The sequence below is a fragment of the Phyllostomus hastatus genome, unplaced genomic scaffold, assembly GCF_019186645.2.
Source record: "Phyllostomus hastatus isolate PE091 unplaced genomic scaffold, TTU_PhHast_1.1 phas_contig_827, whole genome shotgun sequence".
Lineage (NCBI taxonomy): Eukaryota > Metazoa > Chordata > Mammalia > Chiroptera > Phyllostomidae > Phyllostomus > Phyllostomus hastatus.
The window spans coordinates 13,006-39,783 of record NW_025333967.1 but is presented as its reverse complement, the minus strand read 5'-3'; the positions used below and the strand labels follow the sequence as shown (position 1 = coordinate 39,783).

General features: G+C 48.3%; 1 pseudogene; it reads right to left on the bottom strand.

Moving 5' to 3' along the window:
- Positions 1-1,472: 1,472 nt before the first annotated feature.
- Positions 1,473-26,778, bottom strand: part of LOC123826625 — a 36,997-nt pseudogene continuing 11,691 nt past the window's right edge.

Sequence of the window (26,778 nt, the reverse complement as noted above, 5' to 3'; positions counted from 1 at the left end):
AAGGAGTCTCTGACTTGGCTTCTGAGTCTCACCCTGGGAGCTACCGCCTCTGTGAGCGAGGGAGAGCCGAGACTGGAGGGCTGAGGGGCTGTGTCTACTGCAGAGGAAATAACAGAGCCCGGAGCTGGGCCTGATTCTGTGTGGAGTGCAGCTGCCCCTCTGAGGGCCAAACTTGGACGTGATGGGTCCAGAAGCCAAGGCCAGTGAGTAAGAGCAAAAGGCCTTTGTGACAAGACCTACGTGGAGTTGAGGGAGTGGCTGGGGCCCCAGTGAGAGGGGTGCCGGGCCAGCTGAGCTGACTGGGGAGATGTCCTGCACCCCACTCTGCAGGTGCAGCCTGGGTAGCCCTCAGGAGCTGGTGCTCGTAGTGAGAGCCGCCTCAGCTCCCTGGGCCCCTGGGCCTCAGAGAGTCTCAGCCTGGAGTCAGGCAGACTGCTCATCAGCCCCCCATGGGCATCACGACAACAAAGCTGCCTTTTTACGGTGTTTAAAAAAAAATGTTTGACTGTTATCTCGGGCTTCTGAACATTTCACCCTCTCCTTACAAAGCAGAACCAATAGATTGATTTAGGGTTTGATAAGGAGGAGATCTCCCTGATTTTGTCTTTGATCAAGAATTCCTCCTACATGGTTCCCTGGCTGGTGTGGCTCAGTGGATTGAGTGCTACCCTGCAGACCAAAGGGTTGCTGGTTGAATTCCCAGTCAGGGCACATGCCTGGGTTGCAGGCCAGGTCCCCAGTAGGGGGCGCACGAGAGGCAACCACACATTGATGTTTCTCTCCCTCTCTTTCTCCTTCCCTTCCCCTCTCTCTAAAAATAAATAAATTATGATCTTTTTTAAAAAAAACATTCCTCCAGCGTGCTGTCAGCAGAGAACAGCTGTAACGCTGTGCGTTAACTCAGAAACGGAACCACTGGGTTAGCGTGCCCTCTTCAGGGTGGGGGGTTGTCACAGGGAAACGTGGTAGGTAAATACCCAGGACTTCTTTCCCTTCCCTTTTTAACTGGACAGCTGTAGGGAGTTCAAACCGTGGGCTGTTCTTCATCCTCATGAGAAATGTCCTGACATTTTTAGGAAGAGCCCAATTACCCACTGCAAAGAACCTGAATTTGAAATGGTGTTCTTTGGAGCTGGAGATTACTGAATAGGATCCTATGTCCACCCAGAGGCCAATAGCGGGATCTAGACTCCGAACAAGAAAAGGGCGTTTGTGAACAGTTTGGAAACGCCCAACACTGCTCATGCGAAGGTTAGAGTAGAAGTTAGACACACACAAGGGCAGGAGGCAAAACACACACGGCCGGATGTGGAGGCTTTGGCAGCGGCACATTTCTGAGGCTGAGCTGTGCCTTTAACAGCAGCCGTGAAAATATGCTCACCATTGCTCTGTGGCCAAACAAACCCTAATTATACTTTTAAACAATTAACTATAAACAAAGCCTACCCACAGCAGGCAACCCTTCAACATCATCAGCCTTGGAAGCAGAGGCCGGCATTAGCAGAGTCCGAGTGTCTGCAAAGACAGTGGGCTCATCAGAGAGCCCCTGGGGAGGGCTGCCCAGTGGGACTCCCTGTGGGGTGGAAACGTCCCCTAGTGAGCTGCCCAGTAGAGTAGCCATGAGCCACGTTTGACCCTTGATCACTGAGACGCTGGTGGCCAATGCAACTAAGGGGCTGAAATTTTCATTTAATTTTAAGTGATCATAGCCACATGTGACTAGTGGCTACCATAGTGGACAGGAAGAGCGGAGCTTACAATCTTTCTCTGAAGAAGTGCACACACTCCCTCAGTAGCTTTTAATGGAGGCAGAACCACATACACGAGAAACTGCTTCAGAATCAAAAAATGAAAGAATTCAAAAGCCAGGGAGCATGGAGATACTATGCCTCGTCTGGTCATGGCTCATTAGATTTGGGGACATCGGAATCCTAAAAACATAAGAGTCCTGCTAGCAAGTTAATAAAATTACAAGAGTTTAAGGAAGTATCATAAACAGTCCAGTTCTAGCAGATACAGAAGCTCCAGCCCTCAGCTCACTCAGTTTAAAAGTGCTGGGAACCAAGCCCGAGGAAATCACCAGGACAAAGAGCTTCTAAGTGTGAAGAACACGCATCCCTCAGCACTCACAGAAAGGGGGCACTTCAACTCACCTCCTCCTCCGATTCACCCTCTGAGTGTGAGGAGCTTTGCCCTCAAGATCAGGCCAGAGCCTGTCATGGGACAGACAGACAGACAGCCCCCATGTCTCCCTCCAGATCCGCTGCAATGGGAGGGCTGTCTGGAGACACTCTGGCCGCCATTAAAACACCTTGGACAATGGGCAATGTTGAAGAATTCTAGGACATTTGGGACACAGGATCAAAAACAACTTTTAATTATAAAAACCTAACCTAATAAAAGGAGCTATTTTGCATATTGGGTGATAGGTTGTGATAACATTGCTGAGGTTACAGAAAACCTAAAGAGTTTCTATGTTGATGTCACTTGCCCTGGGGACGTTATTTGAATTTGCCGCTGTAATTGTAGGAAATGGAAAAGCTCCCACTTTGAACCAGTGGAATTTACTTCAGGACCGAAAAATGTTCATATGAAACTGTGCCAAGTCTCTAGGATAGTAAGTAAAATACAACTATGGTAAAATAGTTGCAAGAACTTTAGGTAATCCATTCCACCAACAGAACTCTTGTAGAACTTACTAACTGCCGGGGACTGTTCAAAGTACCTCACGTGTGTTTAAATCACCTAATTACAAAATGAATGCGTAGGTGTGGCCAGCACTGTACCTGATACCATCTCCGCAGTAAAAGATGCTGCCAAACCAGCCTTCGATGAGCAGACACAGTCCCATCTGGCTGGTGTGTTCTTGTCAACACCGATCACGTCTGTCCACCACCGGCAGCTTGCTGGCATTTGGCTGCCCTGACCAGTCACATCACTACATCACCAGTGTGACCTCTGCCACCTTCAGGGTAATCCAATAAAGTGGAATTTGAACAGATGACCTAAATCCAATTCAAGCATCAAAAGTGTTCATTACACTAATGGCACATTAACCATGGATGACTTGACTACAATTGTCCCATAAGGAAGTGTTTTTTTTGGGGGGGGGGCTGAAAATGTCCTTTATCAGGATTATTTTGGTGATTACGCAATAAGTTGGTTTGTGAAAATTCAGAATAATACAGCTAAGAAGAATGGATTTTACTGTAGGTAAATTATATCTCAGTATACCTGTATTTTAAAAAACAGTCGCAAGCATGGACAGACCTGGGGAACATTATGGGAAGTGAAAGAAGCCAGTCAGAGAAAGACAAGCACCGTGTGATCTCACTCACGTGTGGAACTAAGACACATGTTTATGTAAACAAACTGAACTAATGAGCAACATAGAGACAGACACATGTCTCTATGGAGACATAGAGAGAGCAGGCTGACAGATATGGAGTGTTTGTGAGAGGTAGAGAGATAGAGCAAAAAAAAAAAACAGAAAAAACTCATGGACACGAACCACAGTGTGGTGATGGGGGGGAAGGAGTGAGTGGGAGTGGAAGAATGTATAAAAAGGAGAAATGGTAATGGAAAAATAAAATTTAAAAATAGTTAAATTATTTAGCCCTGACTGCTGTGGCTCCGTGGATTGAGTGTTGGCCTGCAAACCAGGGGGTCACCAGTTCGATTCCCAGTCCAGGGCACATGCCTGGGTTGTGGGCCAGGTCCCAGTAGGGGGTGCACGAGAGGCAACCACACATTGTTTCTCTCCCTCTCTTTCTCCCTCCCTTCCCCCCTCTCTAAAAATAAATAAATAAAATCTTTGAAAAAATTGTTAAAAAAGAGTTCTGGCTAAGATGGAGGCATAGGTAGAAACGCTTTGCTTCCTCACACAAACAAAAGGATAATAACCAATTTAAAGACAATAAACAACCAGAACTGCCAAAAAAAACCCTGCATGGAACTCTGACAACCAAGGAGTCAAAGAAAAAATTAACCCAGACCAGTATGAGGGGCAGAGACGAGAGATGGCAGTAGAGCAGACAGGACACACAGCAAGGTGGGGGACCATACAGGTGAAGTGGGGATGGCTAAATGGGAAACTAAAGACTCAAAGCTAGCTGTAATCTACTGTGGGGGTTGCCATGGTGGGAGAAACTCCCAGTCTCACAGGAGAGGTCATTGGAAAGTGGGGCTAGAGAGGAGCAAGTGAGCGGCATTGTTCCCTCTCTGACCCCTTCCCCACAGGCAGCTTTACAACCTCCAGGACAACTTTAAACATCCAACATCCAAATCAAAAGGGTGCCAGAAGGAGAAGAACAAGAGCAAGAAGTTGAACACTCTTTTGAACAAATAATGAAGGAAAACTTCCCCAGTTTGGCGAATGAAATAGACTTCCAGGAAGTCCAGGAAACTCAGAGGGTCCTAAAGAAATTTGGACCCAAGGAGGAACACACCAAGGCACATCATCATTAAGTTATCCATGATTAAAGAGAAAGAGAGAATCTCAAAAGCTGCAAGAAAAAAGGGGACAGTTACTTACAAAGGAGTTCCCATAAGGCTATCAGCTGATCTCTCAAACTTTACAGGCAAGAAGGGGCTAGAAAGAAGTATTCAAAGTCATGAAAGACAAGGACCTCCATCCAAGATTACTGTATCCAGCAAAGCTATCACTTAGAATGGAAGGGCAGATAAAGTGCTTCCCAGATAAGGTCAAGTTCAAGGAATTCATCATCACCAAACCCTTATTATATGAAATGGTAAAGAGACTTATCTAAGAAAAAGAAGATGATAAAAAAATATGAACAGTAAATGACAACAAACTCATAACTATCAACACCTGAATGTAAAATAAAAGACAAAACTAAAACTAAGCAAACAAGTAGAACAGGAACAGAACCAGAGAAATGGAGATCACATGGAGGGTTTTCAGTAGGGAGGGGTGAGGGAAAAATGGGGAGGGAAACATACAGGGAAGAAGAAGCATAATTGGTAAGCATAAAACAGATGGGGAGAGGTTAAGAATGGTATAGGAAACAGAGAAGCCAAAGAATTTATGTGTGCAACCCACGGACATGAAGTAAGGGGTGGGGGAGGAGACTGGAGGACTGGGGGTGCAGCACAGAGAGGGGATAAGAGGAGAAACAAATTGGGAAAACTGTAATAGCATAATCAGTAAAATATACTTAAAATTGTTTTAAACATAAAAATAATAGAATATCTTTATTTATTAAATATTAGGTGCAATTGCAACTAAACTCTGTCTTCCCTTGTTGATTTTATGATTACAAGGAAATGGACCATAAAACCACAAAAAATTCAGCCAACTTTTGGGGAGAAAAATTCTGCCAAGATCAAACAAAAGCCTTTGCCCTCGAAACTCCTGACCCAAAAAAAGAAAAAAGAAAATTTAATTCACGTGTTTGAATTGTGAAGACTGCATATCTGTCATCTGTTTTAAACTTGGATCTGTTCATCAAATAACTAGAAATGGCTCCAAACTCATACAGGTGCATGAGCAGCAGGATGCCTTGGAGCTACACAAATACAGAAGCCACGACAAGTGGTTATTTCAATTCATTTAAGTAAAAGTGAAAATCAAGTTCCTTAGGTGCACTAAGCATATTTCAAGGGCTCAGTAGCTTCGTGTGGCTGGAGTTGGACTGCACAGGTGCGGACTATTTCCATCATCACAGGAAGCTCTGTGCACAGCACGGATAAAAAGCTCAGCCAGGTTTACAGACACTGGAGTTTAACCATTTGAGGATTGAATATGCCCAAAGAAAGTAAGAATTCACCCAGTGGCTCCAAACCACACTGACTTGGTAGTCAACTCAGTCTAAAATTAACACCATGAAGGATGAAATCTTGCCATTTGGGGCACATGAGGGACCTAGAGGGTATTTTTTTAATATATTTTATTGATTATGCTATTACAGTTGTCCCATTACCCCCTCTTCATTCCCCTCCAACCTGCACACCCTCTCCCACCCACATTCCCCCCTTTAGTTCATGTCTATGTGTCCTAAGTTCTTTAGCTTCTACATTTCCCATACTATTCTTGCCCTCCCCCTGTCTATTTTCTTCCTACCATCTATGCTACTTATTCTCCATACCTTTTCCCCCTCTCTCCTCCTCCCACTCCCCTGTTGATAATCCTCCATGTGATCTCCATTCCTGTGGTTCTGCTCCTGTTTTAGTTGTTTGCTTAGTTTGTTTTTGTTTTTGTTTTAGGAGTGGTTGTTAATAATTGTGAGTTTGCTGTCATTTTACTATACATGTTTTTTATCTTCTTTTTCTTAGATAAGTCCCTTTAACATTTCATAAAATAAGGGCTTGGTGATGATGAACTCCTTTAACTTGACCTTATCTGAGAAACACTTTATCTGCCCTTCCATTCTAAATGAAAGTCTTGCTGGATAGAGCAATCTTGGATGAAGGTCCTTGTCTTTCATGACTTGGAATACTTCTTTCCAGCCCCTTCTTGCCTTTAAGGTTGCTTTTAAGAAATCAGCTGACAGTCTGATGGGTACTCCTTTGTAGGTTACCATCTCCTTATCTCTTGCTGCTTCTACGATTCTCTCCTTCATTTTTACCTTGGCTAATGTAATTACAATATGCCTTGGTGTGTTCCTCCTTGGGTCCAACTCCTTTGGGATTCTCTGAGCTTCCTGGACTTCCTGGAAGTCTATTTCCTTTGCCAGATTGGAGAAGTTCTCCTTTATTATTTGTTCAAATCACTTCTGTACTTGTTGCTCTTCCTCTTCTCCTTCTAGTACCCCTATAATTCAGATGTTGGAACATTTAAAGATGTCCTGGAGGTTCCTAAGCCTCTCCTCATTTTTTTTGAATTCTTATTTCTTCATTCTTTTCTGATTGTATGTTGTTTTCTTCCTTCTGGTGCACTCCATTGATGTGAGACCCAGCTTTCATTCCATCACTATTGGTTCCCTGTGCATTTTTCTTCATTTCACTTATTGTAGCCTTCATTTTTTCATCTAATTTGTGACCAAAATCAACCAATTCTGTGAGCATCCTGATCACCAGTGCTTTGAACTGTGCATCTGATAGGTTGGCTATCTCTCTTATTAGGAGTGGCCATGTGACCTGGAAACAGAAGTTTGAAGGCGCAAAGGTGACTGCCACTATTGTCTACCTCTTCTGTCCTGAGTGTTGCCGTGATGTCTAGAGTTTAGCAGCCACTAGGAGGACATGGGGTGACCAGCACGAGGAAGTAATTGTTTGGCTAATGAAATAAACTTTTAGGTGGTATTTGAGATCTTGCTCCCTGGTATATGTTGTTAGTTTGGCTCAAGCAAACTCATAAAAATTCTCTACAGGTTTGGATGTTTCTTTTTCCTTTTTCCCTTTGGGTTATACAATTTTATTGACAGGTCAGAGGAGGAGCCAGAGGTAAAGGTCCCCTGCCTCTCCCACTCCTGGACCCAGGAGCATCCATCCCCCTGCTGGAAGCAGGAAGCCAGGGAGGCTGCTGGACTCAGGTGGTCCGGTAGGGGCAGGTTGTAGTAACAGGCATCTTGGCCCTCAAACAGGCTGGGCCGTAGGTGGCTATCTCCTGCTCCAGCCACCTCGCCTCTTGGTGTCCATGAGCTGCTGGTACTCCAGGTTCTGCCGCCGGATGTCAGCACAAACATCACTCTGCTGGGCTTTGATACTGCTGATCTGGATCTGTGCCAGCTGGGCTCCAAAGCTGGACTCTGTTTCAGCCAGTGAGCCTTCCAGGGCGGTTTTCATGCTGAGCGGAGACTGCCGCTGGATGTCCAGACCCTGGAGGGTGTGGTGCAGGTCGGTGACATCCGCCTCGCTGGTCTACAGTTGTTTCCTGTGGCCAGTGACCTCCCGGTTCAGCTCCTCAGTCTAGATGATGAACGGGGCTTCAGCATCCTTTCAGTTCTTCTCAGCTGTGACCTCATACTGGCTTCTCGCGTCACTCGGGATCTTGGCTAAGTCCACGCCAGGGGCAGCATTCACCTCCACCCTGACTTGGCCTCCCACCTGGCTCCTCAGGACACGGATTTCCTCCTTGTGGTTCTTCTTCAGGTGGGTCCGCTCTTCCTTCAGGGCTTCAGTCTGAATGTCCAGGTCGGCTCTAGCCAGGGTCAGCTAGCCCAGCACCCTGCGCAGGCCATCGATGTCGGCCTCCTGGCTCATGCGCAGGGCCTGCTCCACCTAAAACTTGGTTCGGAAGTCATCGCATCCAGAAGGGCATTGTCGACCTGCAGGACAATCTTGGAGTTCTCAGTGGTGGCACCAGGAATCTGGTCCCGCAGCTCCCCAGTGGTCTGGTAGTAGTGGCTGCAGTCGTGGATGGGCCAGGCCCCTGCTTCTGGTACCAGTCACGGATCTTCACCTCCAGGTCGCTGTTGGCAGCCTCCAGGGTGCACATCTTTTCCAGGCAGGAGGCCAGGTGGTTGTTAAGGTTCTGCATGGTCAACTTCTCGTTGCCCACCAGGAAACCCGTGGGACCCGACCAGGCTGCCCACATAGCTGCCACCATAGCCCCCAGAGGAGGACAAGGACATGAAGTGGGCAGATGACACTGACACGCCACGGCGGAGGAAGCTTCAGTGGACACTGGGTGTGCTCGCCGTAGGCGACTCCCCTTCCAAAGCGCACATTGCCACTGTCCACAACCCCGAAGGAGGAGGAGACCCACGACTGGCAATAGCTGTAGGGAGTCCTGGCAAAAGAGGAAGCAGAGACCCTGGTCAAAGGAGCTGTGGTCGGCTGGAGGAGTCTGGATGTTTCTTCCATTGACATTTACTTAGCGTGACCGGCAAGATTTCAAAGACGCCCACCCAGGACCACCCTGCTGACACAGACCCTGTGCTGGGTACCGGCAAAGGCCCATTGAGCCCCACCAGCTCCCCACTTCACACCAGGAGAATCTGGTGAGTTTCTCTTGGAATTCTGGTCCTCTTTGCTTTAAGTAGCAGGCCATGACTTTATCAGAGATGCTCTTAGAACATCCTAGAGGTGGATAAGCATTGAACTAACCCAGGGAAAGGTAAATAAGGGGTTGCTGCTTTAATTTTGGCTTTTAATTGTATTGCTTACTGAGGTCTGAACAAAATCCTTGCTGGTTAAATGAGAGACTGAACCCTCTTTAGCTCTGAAAGAGAAAAGACACTTCCTTCCTTACCCTGAATAGTCTATGGGATGACAACAGTTGTTCAGACCCTGAGTCTGGTGTGGCAGAGATGGGCACAGGGAGTCATCCAGAGCAGCAGTGGGATCCCAGAGAGGCTGGCAGGAGTCCAGGGAGAAGGGCAGGTGCCCTGGAACGGGTCACCTCAGAGAGGGGCCTGTGCTTGGAAAGGGGCACGGTTCCTGCCGTGTCCAGGAAGCTCTCGGGGGCTCCTGCTCTGGTATTCTCAGGTGACTGAGATCCTTGTGGAGTGGCCAGAGGAAAGATTTTTCTCTAAAGAGTAAAGTGGTCCTCTATCTGTGTTTTTTGTCCCATCTGGAGACATGCATGTGAAGACTGGATTTTCCTAGAAGTTTGTTCAAGTCTGTAGCTCTCTCAGTTAACATGGAAACTGTGTCTCTGAGGCCAAGTCCCCACGAGAGTCAGCGTCCCGTCGACACTAAGATGGCCAAGAAGAGGATCCTTTGATTCTTCTAAATTAACTTCCAGAGCACAGTTAGAAAAAGATGCCTATAAAATTAGGCAGAATGAACTGGAAAAGGTCTTCTCCCCTGTGCTAAAGTAAAACAATGTGAAAGGATTAGGATAAATGGATCAACCTATGATGTCACTTAGGTTTCAGCCCAGTTCTTTGTGGTATTAAAAATGGCTGCCCTTCTCCAGGTGCTGAAATGTTAAACACTAACATTTCACTAACTGTCCTGTACCCACCAAGGGGAAAGAAGTTTCTCCAGTTTGTTTTTTATCCAGTCCCAGAGATTTCTGCAGGTTGCTTTCTGCCGCCCCCTATCTATCGCCAGTGGATTTCATGGAACCCCCTGTGACTCCTCCTTTGATTCTACTGTATGAAATAAACTACAAAACTGCCATTCTTCTGATCATTTTCTCAATCCTTGAGATTTTGCTTCCAGGCATGTCCTCAAAATGTTGACTTAAATAAACCCTTGTAAGACTTTTCAAAAACAAATTGCTGTCCTTATTTTAAAAGGGGGAAGGTCATTTGGAACTTGACTGATCAAGGACAGAAATGAATTGTAAATGCTTCCAGGGACCAATTCGGATCCAATTGTTCTTTTACGAAGAAGTGAGTTTTTCCCACGGCCACACGGTCTTTGTGTCTGTCTGTCTGTTTGTCTACATGTGTGTATGCTGCAGTGTCAAATGATTTTCTACCTCATGATTGTATTGCTAATATTAATTTCAAGGCACCCTGGCCAGTGTGGCTCAGCTGGGTGGAACTTCATCCTGTAAGTGAAAGGTTGTGTGTTCGATTCCTGGTTGGGGCACCTGCCTGGGTTGCAGGTTCGATCCCAAAGACAGGTGCACATGAGAGGTGGTGTTTCTCTCTCTCCCTTCTTCTCTCCCTTCCTCTGTCCCTAAAAGGCAATGAGAAAGTGTCCTTGGGTGAGGATAAAAACATTTTAAAAAATAATTTCAAGGCAACTGTTTGTAAGAATTGGGTATTCTAAAATCCTTAGAAATATAGGAACTAACTCAAATGCTCTTCAAGTTCAAGTGATTGGAGATTAATTCTTAGTAAATAAAAGCTAGCTTAAGTGTTTTGATTTAAGTAAAAATGAAATGTTTTTATTTTGGGGGTGGTTTACAATAATAAGTCCATGTTAGTAACTGACTTCTCTGTCTATGAAAAATGTTTCCAGAGGTTGTAAAATGTCCATGCTAAAGAAGGTTAGTCAGCCCTGGCCGGGGGGCTCAGTCAGTTGGAGTGTCTCCCGCACACCAAGAGGCTGTGGGACCGATCCACAGGTGGGGCACACACCCAGCTTTCAGGTTTGCTTCCCGGTTGGTGCACATACCCAAGGCAACTGATCGATGTTTCTCTCTCACATCAGTGTTTCCCTCTCCCTGCCTCCCTCTCTCTCTTCCCCTTCCTCTCTAAAATCAATGAAACATTTCCTCAGGTGAGGATTTAAAAAAAAGAATGCTAATCAATGACTTCGTTTTCATTAGACATTAAGGCTTTAAGGATTACAATCTCAACATTTGCAGAAAGCTTTGCCGTGTTCCAGAAGGAACCCTGGAAGACCTCAAAAGATTAGAAATTACAGAGGAAGCATTGTAAGACGAGTGATGGAAACCTCTAGGGTACATTGTAGGGGCAAATGAAGGTTGTAAGTTGAATAAATCATCAGGGCTACAGGGAACCCAAGAGGGACACTGGGTTCTTCCCTGCTCCCTGACTCCCCATTTTTCAGGTTTTGCATTCCTTCATGCATCACAGTGCATTTAAGCTGAACTTGGATGAAGGAATTCCTGAGCTGACACTACTGAAAGGAGACAAATTACACCATTGCCAAAATCTGATAGAGTCACTTCAGGGAAATGTCAAGTTGGTAATGACTTCCTTCACAGCAAGCTCACAGGAGATTAAAAAAAAAAAAGAGTCATATATTGTTTTTGGAAAGGACATCAAATAAAAGACACTTTCCAACCTGGTTGGGAGGGGTCTTATTGGGCACCCAGCCATGTCTCCAAACATCAAAGGCTCCTCTAGGATGAGAAGCTGACCCCAGAGGGAGGCAGGTGTCCCATGTCACCCGCAGGCCTGTGTGCCCGAGGACTGAACTCAGAATCCATTTTGTTTGTCTGCTGATGACACTGTCATAATAACAATGTTACACTTGTTCTTCAGGTTTTTCTCTACAATCCACCTGTTTATGATCACTGAACACAGATAACTTTCAGTACCCTTTCTATGGCTTATGTAAATGTTACACTAGGTGCCAAACACAGAAAAATGGGACAGAAGGCAAAACTCGGATCCTGACAGTTCACGGGAACAAATGGCCAGAGTGGTGTTTCATAATGAAGGCCGTGAGACCTGAGTGCCTCCCATGCACCTGTCCTTCCCTTTCAGGGAAGAATTTGGACTCAACTCAGATCCCACAGTTACCGTGTTGCCCATCCTCCGAGATCGAGAAGACAGCGGTGATACTGAGACACCCTAGGAACCAGCCCTCCTAGGACCTGTGACAACACTGTCTGACCAAAGGGTCAGGCATCCATGCATCCTTCAGACTGATTCATGACCAAAAAGGAGACTGTGGACAAAAGGGGTTCTATGCAAAGTAACCTCACAGGGTGGTGTGATCATGAACTCCTAACTGGGCAGGTTGTGGTGAGTGGCCACACCCCAGGCCTGGAACTTCTTCACTATGAGGCCCATCTTTGCCTTAGGCCAGCCCCGTCCATTGTTTCTGCACAGCCGGGTCACCACACCTCTGAAACAATAACCTCCCAGAAAAGAGCACGAACTGTCACCTCTCCTGTAATCCGGTCCTGCCTGTCTTCTCCCATCTCCATGTCGTCTTCCTTATGTTTCCTCCTCAATGTCAAATGCATAAAAGAAGCTGCAAAACTGTTATTCTCCTGAGCATCTGAGATCTTTCTCCCTATGATATGTCATCAGTTTGGCTCAAATAAACTGACAAAGGTTAAAAAAAACACAAAAAGCAAACCAAAAAAGAAATAGATCTTTACAAACTTTCATCAGCTTTATTTGGATCATGATTCAAACGCGCACACACACACACACACACACCAATCTATGAAATCTGAACACTGAGTGAATATTTAATGACAACAGGAGTAATTATTAATTTTTAGATGTGATAATAAAATTTTGATTATATATTAAGAGTTTTTATCTCTCAGAGCTGCACACTGGAAAGTTTACAGATGAACGTATACGATATTTGGGATTGCTTCGGAGTAACCCAGCCGACAGGGAAGGAGGCAGTGAGGCGGAGATGAAATTGAGGCAGGAGGTAGTCAGGAAGGAAGCTCCCGAGGCCCCGCAGGGCTGAGGTAGAAAACACCTATACATGACAAAGACCCCCTAAGACGGGTTGTTCCTGTTTTCTGGGACAACTCTGAATCATAGAATGCGCCTGCGCACTACCCCCTGATTCATTATAATATCATTATAATGAAATAACATTGTGGGACTCCCTTCTCCAGTAGCCAATCAAGAAAGTCATGGGAAACCACGCATGCGCAGTAGCTTTGAAATCCAACTCCTTGTACCTGCGCAGGAAAAGCCCGCCAAAGACTAGCAGGGGGGCTTCTGCCCTCTATAAGAATAGAATCCCCCCAGCCCACGTGCCCTTTTTTTTTCCCTCTGCTCAGAGCTGGCTCACTCCCGTGTCCTGTGGTGTGTACTATCACTTAATAAACCTCCCCTCTTTCTTTATGCTATAAACTTTGTGTGTTCGGTTCAATTCTTTGTCCTCGATCACTAAGAACCTGGTTACCTGTGCACACCTGTGCACACCTGTGACAGTTTTTGGCGAGCCAGCTTAGGAGAAGACACCGGAGTGGTAAGCCCCCTTTGCTGCTCTGACACCCGGGATGCCCTTTTCCGTTATCACCTATTCTGTTTCGGTGACTCTGATGTTCCGTGATGGAAGGTCGGCCGCTAATTTGCGGGCACAGGTCGGGCAGTTAAAAGCCACAAGGGCGCCCGCCGCTTGAAGACTCCTGTGATAGGATAACTTGGATGCGGAACGGGGTTAGCCTTAGTCCCCGCCAGGTACAAGAAAATGTCCGCACAACGGTCAGGCACACTGTGGAAAGCACAAAACACTGCCCCCACCCCGCGGCCACTCCCCCCAGTAGGCATAGTCGGACCTTCCAAGCGGGATATCAGTCACCACCTCACCTGCACTGTGACTTCCTTTTGCATTCTTTTCATCAGGCCCACGGACAGTCTTTTATGCTTTTCCTCCCCAACTGACTTCTGATCTTTATACCTTCACTCACACCCCACTTGCCTTTTTATGTATGAAGGGTTCCTGCTGTCTTTGTACTAAGATATCTACCTTGGGGGTCATTGTTAGGCTAGCGCTAAGTACAGTTGCAGGAATGAGCCACTCCCATCTTTGCCACGTGTATACTATCATTGTAAGCAGCAACATCGCTCAGAACTGCACAACAGGTACCTGCTGGTCGCTGGTTACTAGAATGGCTGCATAGAGCCACTTTTACCTAATTAATTGAATTTGGAATTCTAAGGTGGTTTACTTGTTTCTATAAGGGTATTTTAATTTCCCCTCTCAGTTCATTGTCCCTCCATGAGATACGCCTCCAGTATGAAGGGTGGTGATTTAGACATCGCTTGAGGTCCCTTCTGGGAGATTTCAGACGCAGGTACAATTTCTTAAAGCTCTGGAAAATTACATAGAATATTTAAGGGTCTTCTTTGTGATCTGGAAAGGAGTCATTTTATAATAAGGTCATCTTGGTGCTCCTCTTAATGGTTTACAGGGCCAGAAATTATTTTTCTAGTAAGACACTTCCTTTTGCCCCAGATCTTAAAGCTTACAGGAAAATGAGGGTCCCCGTAGATGAAGAATACAGAAATGGAAATGTACTAGGGCCACAAGGGTAGAGTCTGGGATTTTCAGGATTATAGGCAATTGCTCAAGAATGCAGGACTGGTTCCTTCCCAATAGTTAGAGACAAAAGTAGACTGTGGTGATTCTCTCAAGTCTTTTCGATTTCTGTCGGCCGACACTCACTAGGATTTCTTTCGCCAGAGACGTCTGGTAGTTCGGTGGGATCCCAGGGGACGCCCTGTGGCCCACTAGGAAGCTCCTGAGGCAAGAAAAGGGGGGACGCCTCTCGATTGCAAGGGAGTATCTTTTCTCACTAGAATCTCTTTCGCCAGAGACGTCTGGTAGTTCGGTGGGATCCCAGGGGACGCCCATGGCCCACTAGGAATCTCCTAAGGGCAGCAAAGAGAGGGACGCCTCTAGTCTGCAAAGGAGTATCTTTGTGTTTCTTCTCTCTTAGGATCACCGCAGTCGAGATGGGAACTACATCTTCCATCCCTTCCAAATCACCATTGGGTTGCATTCTTAGCAACTGGGATAAATTTGACCCCAAAAATTTAAAAAAGAAGAGATTAGTTTTCTTTTGTAACACTGTTTGGCCCCCAGTATAAATTAGGGGGTGGAGAGATATGGCCTGAGAATGGGAGCACAAATTATAATACTATCCTACAGCTAGATCTATTCTGCCGGAGGGAAGGCAAATGGTCTGAAGTTCCTTACGTGCAGGCGTTTATGGCTCTGTACCGAGATCCCTCATTTTGCTCCAGCCCCACCCTGACAAAACCTACAGGCCCAAGTGTTGATCAATTAGAAGATACCCTCCTTAGCTCCCCCACCTGTCTCTCAAGGGAGATTAAGGGAACCCCAGAGTTCTGAAGTCTCTGCCCCTACCTTAGAGGGAGCGACCTCTCCACCACCTTATGCTATGGATAACCTAAAGCCACCAGCTGAGGAAAAACCCAGCCCTGCAGGACATACTAGAAGTGGCGCTTCTTATCTCCCTACCACCTCTGCACTCCTACCCTTGAGGGAGGTAGCAGGCCCTGAAGGTGCTATAAGGGTACAAGTGCCATTCTCTATAACTGATTTACAACAATGTAAAGACAGGCTAGGGAGTTTTTCAGAGGACCCTTCACGTTTCACTAGTAATTTCCAGACTCTTACTCTAGCATTTAGTATGTCGTGGAGGGATTTGTACATAATTCTGACCACCTGCTGTTCCCCAGACGAGAAACAGCGGATCTGGGAGGAGGCTCGTAAGTATGCAGATCAGCTGCATACCCAGAACCCTGGCACTAACCAGCCAGCTGCCCAAGCTGTCCCGGACCAGGAACCTAACTGGGAATACAATACTCAGGCAGGGATCCGGAGTAGGGATGCAATGATAGATTGCTTACTGGCAGGAATGAGAAACTGCATCAAGAAACCTGTGAATTATGAAAAGGTTAGGGAAATCTTTCAGGGCAAGGAAGAAAACCCAGCTCTCTTCAGAAACAGACTAGTAGAAGCCTTCCAAAAATATACAAACTTGGACCCTTCATCCCCGGAGGGTCGAATCTTGATAGGGCAGCATTTTATAATTCAATCTGCCCCTGATATTCGCAGGAAGCTTCAGAAATTACAAATGGGCCCGCAGACCCCCTTAGATCAGCTCATGGATACAGCCTTTTCAGTCTTTAACAATAGGGATTTGGAGGAAAGAAAACAGGGAAAGAAGGAAAGGGAGAGGCAAGCAGAGCTCCTTGCACTAGCCTTTAGTAGTGCCATTGGCGGAAACCAGCCCCATCAGGGGAGCTCGGGAGGCCTCAAAGGAATCAGGGGCAAAAGGATCAGACCTGTTATAAGTGCAAACGCCCTGGACACTGGTCAAAGAACTGCACTCAGCCACCTCCGAGGCCCTGTCCTCTATGCAAGAACTTCAGTTCTGATCCCTGGCACTGGAAGGTAGACTGCCCCCCGTTCCCATAGTGGAAAGGGGTCATCTCCCAAGGCCATGGCTACTCTTGAGGACTGAAGGTGCCCGGGGAACAGGTCGGCCCCCAGGGAATACTCATATTCCCATCTCTACCGAGGAGCCCCGGGTAACTCTAGATGTGGCAGGTAAGAAAATCGACTTTCTTGTTGATACAGGGGCCACTTACTCTGTCCTTAACTCTTACTCTGGACCTCTTTCCTCCAAATCAGTTAAGGTAATGGGGGGTCGAAGGAAATCCTAAGGCATATTTTTTATACATTCCCTATCACCCCTTGCCATATGCCCTCCTTAACAAATATAACTCCACTAATGCCACAGTTATTGCAGCACCCCCGGGGGCTTGTCTGGCTATGTGGGACTCCCAATAACTGGCTAACGGATCATTCAGAACTTCAAGAAGCTATTGCTTATACTCATCTCAGCAACTCTAAACATGGGGGTGACTGTACCTTAGGGACCTTGGCACCCCAAGACCTTACCATTATAAATATAACCATGGGTCCTGGGAGTCCATCTCTCAGCAGAAAAAAACGAGCTTTTGGTCTAGTAGTGGCTGGAGCTGCTGCCACTATAGCCGCTGCAGCCCCCTGGGGAGGCTTCGCCTATCATGAGGCCACTCTAAGGGAACTCACTAAGATTATAGAAGAAATCTCCAAAGATACTGCTGGTACTCTAGCTGGACTCTCAAGATCAGTAGACTCATTGGCAAATGTAGTCATGGATAACCGCCTTGCCCTTGACTATCTTCTAGCAGAACAAGGAGGGGTATGTGCTGTTATCAATAAAACCTGCTGCACCTATGTAAATAACTCTGGAATGATCGAAACTAACATAAAGAAAATTTATGAACAGGCAGAATGGCTACATAAGTATAATCAACAGGGCCAAGGGATTAAGGAAGCCCTGACCTCCTGGTTCCCTGGCTTAACATGGTTATTACCCTTCTTAGGGCCCTTAATAACACTGCTGGTTTTACTACTTTTAGGACCTTGCTTATTTAATTTACTTGTTAAATTTGTTTCTTCTAGACTTAAGCAGTTCCACGTCAAACTGATGACGCTCCAAGGTTTCCAACCAATCCCTGAGAACGATGTTGAAGCTGACCAACATACAGCATCTGCGGTGGCCTCAGGAATTCCTCTTCAACCCCTAGATAGAATAGGGCGAGAGTTCCGTGGTTCTCAATAGGCAGGGTCTACTGTCCAATCTAAGCCTGAAGCAGCTATGGAAGACGGATCTTCATCCTTCAACAACCCCAAAAAGATTTTTGAGAACCATGTCTCTCAGGGGGAAGTTGAGGCAGGAGGTAGTCAGGAAGGAAGCTCCCGAGGCCCCGCAGGGCTGAGGGTAGAAAACACCTATACATGACAAAGACCCCCTAAGACGGGTTGTTCCTGTTTTCTGGGACAACTCTGAATCATAGAATGCGCCTGCGCACTACCCCTGATTCATTATAATATCATTATAATGAAATAACATTGTGGGACTCCCTTCTCCAGTAGCCAATCAAGAAAGTCATGGGAAACCACGCATGCGCAGTAGCTTTGAAATCCAACTCCTTGTACCTGCGCAGGAAAAAGCCCGCCAAAGACTAGCAGGGGGCTTCTGCCTCTATAAGAATAGAATCCCCCAGCCCACGTGCCCTTTTTTTTCCTCTGCTCAGAGCTGGCTCACTCCCGTGTCCTGTGGTGTGTACTATCACTTAATAAACCTCCCCTCTTTCTTTATGCTATAAACTTTGTGTGTTCGGTTCAATTCTTTGTCCTCGATCACTAAGAACCTGGTTACCTGTGCACACCTGTGACAAAATGAGATCGGCCGTGAGGTGGGCGTCCTTATCAACCCACGGCTGAGGGAGAGCTATTCACTACAAGGTTTTTTTTGAAGTTTTTCATGACAAACAGTTTTAAAAAATAGATGATATACATGTATAAGCCAGATAAAGGAAAAGAAAATAGTTTTTTAAACATAGACAAATTAATCAAAACCAGCATTCTTCATTATTTTTCATCTGATAGCAAACAAAATAATTACTAAAATTCTGCCGCACAGCAAATATGTCTTTTCCTGATCTGCAAAAAACGGGTATAATTTTGATTCATTTACACAGGGCCGCCACAGTTGTATTGGCTGTTGTCACTTTTTGTTAGTGACAGCACAGGCAGGTACTGCAGGTTTTAAAAATCCCTGTGGCACACCAGTGTGCTCTGGCAAACTGGTTGAAAATCTCTGACCGAGGTCATTCAAATGCAGAAAGCTCTCTCGGCAGAATTCAGAGCCTGCGCTCCTTCGACTTCGCCCTCCCTTAGGCCGCAGCCACAGCTTCCAAACTGCAAGGAGTGGGGGAGGGGACGGGCGGGGTGCGGGGGGAGAGGATGTTAGAGAAACCAGCCTGGCGGTACCGGGCGAAAAAGAGTCCCTCTCTTTCAGCTCCCCCGCCCCCGGTCATTTCCCAGCCCAGGAGAGACAGCCCTCCGCCATTTCAGAATCCTGGGTGGGGGTGGGGGTGGGGGTGAGGGCCCCGGTCCAGTGTCCGAGGCGAGGGTAGACAGTAGCTCTCCGCGGTCCTGGACACCCTAGGCCCATCGCGGGGTGGTGAGGCGTGGGGGGAGCAGGGCCCAGGGAGGCCTGGGTACGGGGTGATGGGACTTCAAAGCCTGGGGTCACAGGGCCAGCAGGCAAGCTCCCGCAGTGACATTGTGCTCCAAGCCCCGTTTTTATCCTTCACCTTTACGTTCCCGGAGGGATGGGTAGATGCAGCCGTCCTCCCTCCACCCACCCAGTTTCCAGGGGTAATCCTCAGTCTCACTTCACACACGCTCTGACGATTTCACTCGCCTCCTCCCCTCCGTGGAAAAGAGGAAGTGATAGGGATTTAAGACTTGGGAAAATTTAGCTTAAGGTAAATAGTCATAAATCTAGCAAGTAATGTGTATGTTAAGTTTTTTGTTTCAGTAACTACAGATAAGGCCCATCCAGGCGCCTGGGATTCAGCAGTTGACCTCCTGGGGCACTGGCTGGAGATTACCTCAGTCTGGAGATTGCCGCGGCCAGCGAGGCAGTGGGTTCGAGACGCGCAGTGACGGACTGAAAAGAGAGAGCGACCAGTTGCTCTGGTGGCAAAAGGCAAGTTTATTGAAAACTCCTGTCATTATATAGTGAGATGTTCTAAAAATAGAATGCTTGCTACACGAAGAGAGTCTTTGTTCAAGAAAGTTTACACACCCCTTCAGGTCACGTACAGAACATCCTGGTTTAGATTAACTCCAAGGACACGACGCATCGCCCCAAGGCTCCGGCACCTCCCCTGTCCTTCTCTTGGGAACAATCCGATAACAAACAAGGCCGGGGTAGTGTCAGGTCACCTCCCCGAGGCCAAGGAACAGGCCCAAGCATCATTCTCACAATGCAGGACCCTAACTCTTGACCCCTTCCTGGGGGGCTTGGTTCCCCCACATCTCCCCCCTTTCTTGTTTAGGACAATTAAGGCAGATATTCCTGCAATGAGCATTCCTACGAACCGTTTTGTGCGGGCCAACATTAAGTCATTAACCTTTTGGATGATAGCAAAACCAGGGTCCCTCATACCAAGGGGTGGAAAGGTTAACAGGTACAAAGGCAAAAGAAGGTTGTTTCAATACAGCAAATGAACTAACATTCATAGATAGATTAAGGCAGTTAGTTAGATAGCACTGATCACAGGTTAGGTTATATACAGTATTATGAGAGACCTGCAAGTCTCCAGCAATGAACGCGAAAGGGTCGGGTACACAAGCTATCACAGAAACATTCTTCTGATTTCCAGACCAAGAGATGGCGTCCTGAGCTCCTATGTGCATCCACTGGACCGCTCTCTTTGCTACGGTAATATACTGAAGAGAGGCCACAGCTTTCCACAACATAGTCTGATAGGTTCTATTGTTTTTTGGTCCAAATTCCGTAGAGAAGATTTTGAGGCCGCAACGAGCCGCTGCGAAAGTCACTCCAGTCACAAACCCCCTTGGTCGCAAACTGTTTGATTGAGATGGCAAATCCTCCAGGCCGGTCCCCATTGGCTGGGCGATGGGGTCCGACTTCTGCAAGTTGGAATGTCGGCAGGGGGGAGTTCCTACGCCAATCGTGGCGGAGGTATTGTTGCGTTTCAAATACAGCATATCAACACCCCAGTGAGTCCCATTACTAAAGTCACTGTCCCAGTCCTCATACCTCTGAATAAGAGTACAGTTTGCCAGAGAGGTGGAGAAGCAAAGCGGCTGCGTCGTAGATATGCCTGAATAATTGACCATCGCACTCACTGGTATCACGTGTCCGACGGAAGGGGTGCCCAGTACCTGGGTGTTGTTGACATAAACTGGAATGAACTCGTTGTCTTCCCAAGTGACTGGGTGCATGACAGGGGGGTTCGGGACGAAAGCCCAATACACCTCCGCGCTCACCGACAGCCTCAAGAGCCAGATAAGGCTAAGTAACAGCGCCAGCCGGCGCAGCTTCTTCTCCGGCCTCCTGATCCGAGGCTGTGTCGTCAGCGACATCTTCTCCATCCTTCTCGTCAGCTTGCGAATTTTGCTCTTGGGCATGACGAACACAGCGTTCAGGCAGCCAACGAGGAGCCTCAGCGTCTGTAGGGAAAAACACACACATACCCTCTTCCCCATACTAATACTGGGTCTGGGCCATGGCGTGACCCGTCAATGGGATCTCTCCAATAAACTTGTGGGTATTGACTCATACGTGGGCTCCAATGACGGTCAGCTGCAGAGCGCCCTCGGTATCTAGAGTGAGGAAATTTAAAACGAAAAGGGAATGGGCTAACAGTAATTTCGGGGACCGAGGATCATACCATCTCCCCCTTTTTAATTTAGTAAGCTGGTGTTTCAAAGTAAGATGGGCACGTTCAACAAGTCCCTTGGCCCTGTGGATTATAAGGGATACTAGTTTTGTGAATAATTCGAAAAGAGAGACAAAAATTGTGAAAAGTACGGCTGGCATAGGCGGGAGCATTATCAGTTTTCAGTACACGAGGGGTTCCTAAAATGGCAAAACAGGAAAGGAGGTGAAGAATAACGTTACGGGTATTTTCGCCGGGAAGAGCTGTAGCGCATAAAAAATGAGAACAGGTGTCAATCGTAACATGCAAATATTGAAGTTTCCCGAAGGAGGGAAGGTGGGTTACATCCATCTGCCAGAGATCGTTAGGGCGAAGGCCCCTAGGGTTGACGCCAAAATGAGGAACAGGGGATAAGGGAGCACAGGAAGAGCATGACTTGACAATCTGTCGTGCGGCATCCCTTGGTCAAGCGGAATTGATATCGTAACGAGCGGGCTGACTGATGGTGAAGGGCATGAGAATCCGTAGCTTGCTGTACCTGTGACAGATAGACTTGTGTATGAAGATCAGCAAAATGATTACCTTGCGTAAGAGGACCAGGGAGCCGGGGTAAAGATTGATTGCCTGCTGAAAAAGCTCCAACGCGCGGGACACTGCATAGAGCTCAACTTCCTGTGCAGATGAAAAGGAGGTGGACCATACAAAAGTTTTATCAGGAGTAACTAAAGATGCTCTGCCATTAGAGGAGCCGTCAGTGAAGAGAGAAATGGCTCCTGCGATGGGGTCACTGACGACAACCTTAGGAAAAATGAAAGAGGCAACGTGCGCGAACTGTAGAATCTTGTCATGCGGGAGGTGATGAGCTATTTCACCTGCAAACCCTTCAAAGGCAAGAGCAAAGGAGTCATTAAAATTCATCAACCAAGAATATTGCTCTGCAGTATAGGGGATAATAATTGTGGGAGGATCCCTGCCTAGGACTTGTATAGATAATTTACGGCCTTGCTGAACGCGCTCCGCCACCAGGGTAGGGTAGGAAAGAAGGGCTTTCCGCGGGGTGGCAGAGCCATGGAGCCATTGCAAAACACCCTGTTGGTAGAGAACGCCTGTTGGTGTCAGCGAAGTGGGAATGATAATTAACTGCCAGGGCCGAGCGCGGCGACGGTCTCGGCTTCCTCGGCCCCGGGATGCGGCGAGCGCTGCTGCCAGGGGGCTGTAACACTCGGGAGGGCGGGCCCCCGCCCGACCCCCCCGCGAGGGGGGGAACGAGACGGGGCCCCCCCGAGCCACCTTCCCCGCCGGCCTTCCCAGCCGTCCCCGGAGCCGGTCGCGGCGCACCGCCGCGGCGGAAATGCGCCCTGCGGCGGCCGGTCGCCGGCCGGGGGCGGTCCCCCGGCGACCCCACCCCTCGGCCCCGCCCGCCCGGCCCTCACGCACCCGCCGGGTGGCGGGGGGAGGGGAAGGGCGGGGGAGGGACCGGGAGGCACGGGGAAGCGGGAAAGATCCGCCGGGCCGCCGGCACGGCCGGGACCCGCCGCCGGGTTGAATCCTCCGGGCGGACTGCGCGGACCCCACCCGTTTACCTCTTAACGGTTTCACGCCCTCTTGAACTCGCTCATCCCTTAATTCTTTAAGCACAGACAATAATTCTTTCAGGGTTGGATCCGCCTCGCCGGCCGGCTTCTTATCCTCAGCCGAGGCGAGGAACACCTCCTGAGGGGGGTGATACGATGCTGTCTGCTCAGCAAGGTCCCCCCAATCAACTTCTGCTGGACCGGGAACCCGCGGTTTCTCCGATAAGTTCACTTCTGACTGATCATACTTCGGCGGTTCCCATTTTAGGGGGGTGCGGTCGGGCGGAGGTGGTGGGGAATATAGATTCTCCGCCGAGCGAGCAGCACGGAGACTGCCCCGCGTGCTGCGCTCCCACTTGGCAAGCTCAGAATCCCCCCTTAAGCAGTCTCGAACAAGAGACCAAAGAGAGAACGCATCTACAGGTGTCTTCTCAGGACCATTAGTTTGATAATGCTCTTTGATGCGCTCCCCCACTTTCTTCCACGTATCTATATTTATAGTCCCTTCTTCCGGAAACCACGGGCAGATCTGCTGAATGAAATCTACAAAGTGATGGATTTGCCCTTTCGACGTGGAAATTCCCCGTCCCCTCAATAGGGAACATAATACCTGCTCAAAGAGTTCCCTCTCGGTAGAAAGTGAAACCCCCATTTTTATTAGCTCTCTTCGTCTACTCCCTGCTACTTTCGTTTTTCTTTTTTCTTTCGTATACTTACTGGGCCCCTGTAGCAGCGGTCTTGTGAGGCTCTGCTGTCGTCAATCTCAGGACTCTGGTGGTCCCCCCGAAGACCTCTGGTTCCGGGTCCCTTGTTCGGGCGCCACTTGCCGCGGCCAGCGAGGCAGTGGGTTCGAGACGCGCAGTGACGGACTGAAAAGAGAGAGCGACCAGTTGCTCTGATGGCAAAAGGCAAGTTTATTGAAAACTCCTGTCATTATATAGTGAGATGTTCTAAAAATAGAATGCTTGCTACGCAATGAGAGTCTTTGTTCAAGAAAGTTTACACACCCCTTCAGGTCACGTACAGAACATCCTGGTTTAGATTAACTCCAAGGACACGACGCATCGCCCCAAGGCTCCGGCACCTCCCCTGTCCTTCTCTTGGGAACAATCCGATAACAAACAAGGCCGGGGTAATGTCAGGTCACCTCCCCCGAGGCCAAGGAACAGGCCCAAGCATCATTCTCACAATGCAGGACCCTAACTCTTGACCCCTTCCTGGGGGCTTGGTTCCCCACAGGAGATGGTCTGTACCAGGAAGAAGCAAGCGACTACCCTTCCCCCTTGGAGGCAACTGTTGAATTTCAAAGGCTTTCGCTGACACCTTGTTTGCCCTCCCCCCCAACCCCGTTATAAAAGATCTGGCTGGGAAGGAAAGGGCAAGATGGTTTGTTAGGGTATGAACCTGCCATCTTCTCGGATCACTGGCCATCTGAAGAAAGCGCCTATAAAAGATTCAATCACTGTCATTGCTTATTGGATTTGGTAGTGACAGGCAGCCCAAATGCCCGTGTCTTTTCCGGTTACAGAAGGAATTTGAAAAGACGTGAAAGAACCCCACAGATGGCAACTCTGAAGGAAGGGGGAGAGGTTCTGCAGTGGGGGTAGTGCAGTGGCAGGGTGGGGGGGGGTGCGTGCTGTGATTCCTCAGTCATGATCCCGTTTTGTTTTGAAAGATTTTATTGATTGCTTGATCGATGGATTGACTGATTTCTGGAGGGAGGGAGGGAGGGAGGGAGGGAAATATCCATGTGTTGTTGCCTTTTGCATGCCCCACCTGGGGACCTGGCCTGCAACCCAGACATGTGCCCTGACTGGGAATCCAACGGGTGACCTTTGCTTTGCAGGACGGCATTTATTGCACTGAGCCACACCAGCCAGGTTGTTTGTTTTGTTTGTTTGGTTGTTTGTTAGTTTAAAAAATTAAAAGTGTGTCTTCTTTATCCCCCTCCTGTCACTATGCAACAAGGGCACATATGGAAAAAGGCAGCAGGAAAGTGTCCGTGAATGTAAAGAAAGCATGTATTTTCTTCACCGGCTCGATGATAAAGCATAAGGAGACCAGTGACAGGCCACGAGGGTCTCATCACCTGCCAGGAGAAAGGTCCACAGTGGCACCCCTTTGCAGTCCATACCAATGTATTGTCCAAGCCACACTAGGAAAACGTAGTCTTTCTGTTTTTCTTCCTCAAGGTGGTCAGCGGCACACACCTCCACCTACCGTCAAAGATTTTTCTATTCTTCTGACAATGAAGCTTTCTTAGTTTCACCATGAGGTTGATCAGCTAAAAATGTTGAACACAGCACACAGAGAATCAGACAAAGTTAAGGATATAACTCCCCTCCAACACACACACACCCATCCTGCTTTTTGTTTGCGAGGGAAAACAATGGCAATAAAACAGTAATATGTAGTATCTGGTACTCTCACTGACTGTAAGTTGGTCAGTTGAAACTTTGTCAGTTGAAACTTTGTGGCCTCATTTTCCTTGTTATTATTTCATGAGATAGTTGGCAGATATGCGGCTGTGGTAGAATCTTCCGTGTGTGGGTGCGCGTGCCTGTGTGTGTATGCGCACGCAGGCACACAGGCATACTTCTACGTATACGTACATACATACACACACACAGGCACACACACTGTATCTGTGCATTTTGACAGGGGGGAGAAGGGAGGGAGGGAGAGAGGGAGAGAAACATGTTGCCTCTCTGGCACTCCCGTCCTGGGGACCTGGCCTGCACCTCAGGCACGCCTGCCCAGACCAACCGGGAATGGAACCAGCGACCTTTCAGGTGGCAAGCTGACACTCCTTCTAGGGAGCTACACCAGCCAGTGGCCTAGGTGTGCATCCAGGTACACCTAGGCCGCTTCTCTCAGAGGGTCCACCTGCCCCCCTCCCCGCCCCCAAACCCTGTCCCCTGCCCCATCCCGCGGCTGACCCACGCGGTGTAGCTGGCGAGCTGTCTTCTCCCGTCACTGGTTCCTGGCGCCGTCTTTCCCCTCGTCCCCACCCCGAACCATCCAGAGTCCCAGTGTCCCGCCCACTTTGCGTCTGGCCATCTGGTCGACCGCTTTTCTGGGTCGATTATAAAAGCGGCTGCCGAGGTGCGCCGTCAGAGTCACGGCAGCAGAAGGGGACTCCCTCGGAAACCGGACCATCCACGTCTCCACTCTTCCTTCTTCTTTCGTCGAACGACCCCAGGACCGGGACCTCTGCCCACCCAGGACTGACTCCTCCCGTGTCTGCCAGCTGACGAGCAGCCTTGCGTGGGCTCAGGGAGAGATCGCGCACGAGCGACCGGACATCTCCGCGAAGGGAAGCACCCGTCCTCTGTGCCCGGGCGGGGAAACCCGACTGGGATGGCTTCGTTGTGCTGCCGCAGCCGGAGCCGAAGCCGCAGCGGGAGCCGGAGCCTCAGCCACCGCTGCCGCCCCCCAACTCCCCTGAAGGATAGACAGTGACAGAAAGGGCAGTGAGTGCCGTGGCGATGTTATATGTGCTGGCGCGATTGCTGCTCGATTTGGTTTCCTGTCGGTTTTATTGCAGGGGGTGCGGGGGGTGCGGGGGGAGAGGCACAAAATTGTAACGAACAGACTCTGGGGTGATCGCGTGGGAAGCAAGGTGACTGTCGAATGGCCGTGTCTTATACCCGAAAGGGGAAAGCAAAGATTTGTAATAGTAATAATAGTAAGAATTAAAACATAAAAAACAGAATAAAAAATAAAAATATATCGCTGACCAAGACGAATTGAGCAAACAGGAAAAGGGATTATTAATAAAGTATAATAAACTACAGTGAAGTATAAAATCTTGAACAAAGACACAGTCGGGCTCTGTACCTGCTGGACACAGCAGACACAGAGCGTAGGACCCACAGTCCTTTCTG